This window comes from Centroberyx affinis, unplaced genomic scaffold (assembly GCF_046629955.1).
Source record: "Centroberyx affinis isolate AG114_WGS23_722 - 3 ecotype Tasmania unplaced genomic scaffold, CSIRO-AGI_Caff_v1 ptg001111l_1, whole genome shotgun sequence".
Lineage (NCBI taxonomy): Eukaryota > Metazoa > Chordata > Actinopteri > Beryciformes > Berycidae > Centroberyx > Centroberyx affinis.
In genome coordinates, this window is record NW_027279653.1 from 225,743 (window position 1) to 231,648 (window position 5,906).

Below are 5,906 nucleotides of genomic sequence, written 5' to 3' on the forward strand. Positions count from 1 at the left end.
AAGGTCAGGGTTCAGGTTACACAGTCTGTGGAGAGGCAGCAAACAGGCAAGTGACACTTTGTTGAACCTCTTTTTTTCATCACCTGATAGTTCACTGAGTATCAACATTGAACTATCCAAATAAAGTGTTACTAAATATCCTGTGTACATTTACTTACTAGGCAATGATTTTTCAGTCATTTTAGTTGTGAGGCCTGGAAAACAGTTATCAGTCTATGTAAAGGACCAGAAAACACGGGTATCACCTCCTTCCAAGACAGCTCAAAAACTATTAGCATTTATCCTATTTCCAATCTTTTGGATTATCCAGCAATTTATCTAAGAATGGAACTAGTTGCTTGAGAAACGTAACCAAAAAAAAAGAAGTAATATACAGTAAAATATATTGCATTTTTGCAGAACTACAAAACATTTTGATTTTCACATGTATTTGCAGTGGAATGGCTGACACGAAACCCTGTATCCACTTGAGATGGTAAGCATAGGAAACAAGCAAAAAATAACTACCACTCAGTCAACTGTACCACAGCATGTTATGAATGAGAAGAGAAAGTTTTAAACTTTGTGTTCTGCTTAAGAATGAAGACGATAAGTCTGCTGAGACTGAGAAAATATAACTTCAAAATCAAGCTTCTCAGCTTCTCTCTGCTTTGTGTGAGCAGCACCCAGATGCTAACTTCAAGCAAGATACCCAGCAGACCGAGATGATTCTGAAAAACGTCCCACTTGTGCTCATCTGGGTTGTCTAGCCATCACATCTATGACTGCACAGCTCCCAAATATGTTTTTTTAGCCACCTGGCTTCGGAGGTTGTCACTGAGATGGCTACCACAGCAATTCAACAAGCCAGCTCAGGTTGGCTTCTATGGACAAAAACTGTGGCTGCAGAGGAGGAGACAAAAAGATAAAAAATATTATTTCATGAAGGTGGATTTCCCTATGATGCCTGTGTCTTATACCTTACCTAAGGTAATAAACCTTTTGGGGATCAGCCCAAAGGCAGACCTATTGTTTCAGGGACTGGATCACTAACAGAAAAGATTTCCACCTTTGTTGATTGATTGATGATTTCTGTCAGTCAAATGAAGTTCTTCAATTAGTTTGTTAAGCTGCAGGGCATCCATGCTCGTTTATCGTTTGTCTTTGATTTTCAGACAAAATACCACATAAATGAACTGTTTAGCAGCCGACTTTGAACTCTTGGATGTCGGACTTTCCCACCAGCACACGAACGCACTATTAAGAAAACAATAACCACTGTTCTCTACCAGCAACCAGTTGACAGGAACACACTCCTAAGGGGGGACAGTTTTCACCCTACACCCCTAAAAAGAGTCTCCCTACTAGTCAATTCAGTAGACTCAGAAGAATTTGTAGTAGGCTACAGATAGACACTATGCTAACCAAGCACAAGACCTACGAAGGAGGTTTAAGGAGAGGGCCTATACCCAGAGAGTGGGATGGAAACGGCAATTGATAGATTCAAATACATTTCTCAGGTAGAATGTCTCCAAACAGAAAGAGATCCAAAATCAAAATCACCAGTCCGGTACTTGCCCAGTATTCTCCTTTGGGAATTGAATTTCAAAACATTTTGAGGAAACATCGGCATATTGTGCTGGGCATGATATCAGACACTGTGTGATTTATGACATGTGAGCTACAAAGGTGCACTGTTGAAAATATTGTACAGACTTTTCAAACTAGTTTGAGACATGTCAATATTGACACTAATAACACATGCTATTGCGCTCTGGTTTGTGTTAGCTTTGCATATTAGCTTAGGGTATTTACAGTAATTGTGAATTTAAGTGGATCTTGTGTGCCTAGCACATACATTTTAACAACAGATTAACTAATACAAACATTGGGTGTATCTAATTGTCTAACATTGAAATAATGACACATGTATACTATCACTAATTGCCTACCTGATACAGGTTCACTCATATGACCATCTTCACTTGATGAAGACCAGACTGTGAATTGTGTTTGATCCCTGATTCAGTTATCTATGAAATAATGACATGTATGCCATTTTATCATCAATTGCTAATAGGTGCACCCATGTGATCACTTTGATTTGATTAAGACTGTACATTGCTGTTTTGTCTGATTTAACTTGAATGTTTTGTGAAAATTAACAATTACCACCTTTACCTGACGAAAACCGGTCTCGGTCGAAATGTTGTCATGCTCACAGCATGTAAGAATAAAAAAGAAATCACACTTGGGAACACAAAAGCAGTGTGCGGGTATTCTCTTCTTTTTTGTGTTCATCTTTACTACCCGGCACCTGCGAAATAACATTCATGTGCATATGTTTCTTAGAGACTGCAGAGGAGGAGTCCACAAAGCAGACCCAGCTCCACTGCAAAATGTAACACCTTTGCTCCACTGGATCCACTTGCCACCACAAATTTGGAAGTAAAAGGTTTTCATAACTACAAGGTGTGAGTTTGCCGTAAAGGATACTAAAAACCATGCTGCCACAGCATGACAGGATGTGACCAGGCCACAGTTTGCTACCTCTGCATCTGTGAATCCTCTTGTCACCACATCTATCGCAACAAATTATTATCCTGGGTCAGGGGGCAAATATTGCTTGCTGCTCACTGTGAACAAGGAATCCACTGGGTGACTTTTTCATTTTGTTGACATTAATTCAGAATCATCAGATATACTTGCAGACAGAAAAAAACAGATAGTAAGCGTCAGTGGACTGGCGTCTTTTGACGTCTTTTGACACCAACGCTTCCTATCTGTCCAGGGCTTAACAAAGCCCTGATATCAAATTAAAGTAGAAGAATGCAAGAACAGAACAAAAAAAGAAGAAGAAATAATTTTATCGTTATCCTTTTTTCTTCCTTGACCTTTCCAATAAAGGCCAAGATGATGAAGGAGAGGAGAATGCAGACTTTTTTTTCCATCTGTAGAGAGTAATGACATGATGCTCATATTTCTCACAGGAGGAACCTTGAGTCTGTCCTCAACCAAATAAATCTTTCTCTTTCTCTCTTTTATTCATCCTCTGCATGCTTCCACTCATACTGAAAAATAACATTCTTTACCATAATTATGCAGATGACACTCAGCTCTATATATCACTTTCTCTTTGTGACTTTGTGCCTGTATCACTGATTCAGTGCATTGAGGAAATTAATGGTTTTGCCAAAATGTTCTTCAGCTAAATAAGGACAAAACTGAGGTAATTGTCTTTGGTGCTATAAGGAAAAGAGGCAGAAAATTAGGGCTCACTTTGATTCCTTGTCTCTCAGACAAAGCAAAAATACATCTCTGACCTGCTTTTAGGAAATGAGCCACCTATACCTCTTAGGTCGTCTGGGACTGGTCTGTAAGAACTTCCAGATGCTGTGAGATGTGCTCCCACTGTCACTTCTTTTAAAAGCAGGCTCAAAACATTCCTTTTCTCTGTTGCCTTTCACTAAATCATTTGTTTTGTTCGTAGCCATGGTTTAGAGCAAGTAAGTACTGAAAGGCTCGGTCGTCTGAGGATATTACAGAGGTGTCGTTCTTGTAAATATGACCCTGTAGGGTACATAGAGGTTTGTTCCTATGATCCAGGGGGCGATTCATTTTTTGCTTTCCACAGTGACCGTCAATGAAATGCATGACTATCTTTACTCAAAGGAAAAGCCAGTCATTTGTCAAAAAGAGAGCTCAGCTCATGTTAGTAGACTAACACAAGGTTAAGACTAGCAAGCATAACTTCCATTTGAGTTACAATATTGTAGAAATAAGTAGAATAAGTAGGCTGATGCTACTGTATGTTGAAAAGCAGTATTCATGACATGCACATATACCTTCCTTGGTCTACTTGTATTCTCATATATTATATTATGTGTGACTGTGAGATGATGTGAGCTGTGCTTCTGGGAATTCACTTGTCAGCCCAAAGCATATGCATAAGCACTTGATGCATATATGCATACATTGATGCATATGTCAAGTATGCAAGTGCATACAGCCATATGTCAAGTATGTAAGTGCATACTTGACATATGCACTTGATGCATATGCATACATATGCATCAAGTTGGCAGGGAAAATCATAAATAATTTACTCTGATTTTGTATACAGTCGACCCTGACCCTGACATACAGCTGTGCATTTCAAGTAGAAATGCAGAAAGAGCCTTGAAATCCGATCAGCTCTCTTCTTTATTTACCTTTGTTCATAGAGCAAAGGAGGAGTGAGTTTACAATACTGGGATTCACCCTACTGTATATTCTGTGTCAGCCAGGGAAAAGGAACCACATCTAGGGAATGTCACTGGAAAAGGGGGATGTATGGTTACCCTTATGTCATCCCCTTTTGAAAATAAACACGTTTACAATCACCAATCCTTTGTGACTCATGGCTTCACCTTCACCTTGTGTACTATCAAGATTTAATACTCTCTCTGTACTGAGAGATAAGCTACTACAGCCAACTGTTACATAAATACAACAACAACAATACCAACAACAACAAAAAACCTCTCATTATAATCACTGGAACAGGAAGTAATCCATGAAGCACGTGTCGTAATGAAAAACGGTTTCCTTTTTTCCCAGCTTCTCATAATGTCACTCCCTACAGTTTGCACTCATGTTACTCCTTCAAATAATCTGGCAAATGCAGGAGAGTAATGAGGTGGTTTTGTTCTGCATTCATGTGAATAAAAACAACAGCTTTCACCAATCCATCTTGAGCAAATGGAATTCCAGTAATGATTAAATGGAACAGCTCTCTTCCTCATGTTAGTGTGTATAATTATGCTTCGTTTGTCATTTCATTAGTTACCATTGAAAAATAGATTCAACATTTGCTGTTGCCTAGAACTATTTTTACTGCAATGTTGTTTACTTATCATGTATTTGTTTTGTATCCACAAAAACAAACAAACTAGCGAAATCCCCCCCAAAAATCTTGATAACAAGTGCTTGCTACAAGTTCTTGGATGCATACTAAAAGATTTCTTAAACTAATTAATGGAATGCCACTGAATTTCAGTGTTAAAATTGTGCTGTTACAGTTCCAATATATATTAGTGAACATTCAATACTGCCACCTATATTCAAAATAAGATGTACAGTGGTATCAACTGTGCAAATACAGAGTGAATTCATTGAAAAAGATGAGAACATGATGTGGTGCACTGGTTATTGCTACTAAAAATGGTTGTTTGGTTGTGAAATGTCAAACAAAAATTCTTCAGGATCACTTTGTCAGCGCCCCATTTATTGTCAATGGAGTAGTATATAGGTTGATCACAGATTAGAATTTCAGTTTTGTGGTTTCTAGTGTTGGGAAAGAGTTGCTCATGTTCACAAACTCTGAACTCTGTCTTTAACCAGAGAATAGCACGTAAGCTCTTAAAAATAGTAATATTTCACTTTAAGCTCATGTTAGGTTGCTGCAAGAAAGTCAGTGGGGAAAAAAACAACAACTAAACTATACTGTTGGGCTGTCAACAGATCGGCTATTAATGCAAACCTATCCATAGTTCTGGAAGGATGATGAGATGAATAACGCTACATCCAGATCTGTACAAGTAACAAGTGAGTTGCAGATATTTTTATAATAGGCGACTGTTTGTGAAATTCCCATTCCCTGTTATCTACCGCCCCCTTGTGTTCAAAACTGCCAAGTGCCTGAGCTGCTACCTGCTATAGTGACATCATCAATGAATTGAACCAAGTTAGAAAGACACACATAATCAGTGTTACATGATTTTGACAGTTGCATTTTATATTTTTCATGCAATATCCTAATTGCTAATACTAGCTTATAGGCTGACTGTAAAAGTGTTTCCTAATAGACATTTATTTTGTGTGCCCTTTCGGTCAAGTAAAGCCAAAATGGATGCATGGTTGAAAATATAAATTCAAATAATCTCTTT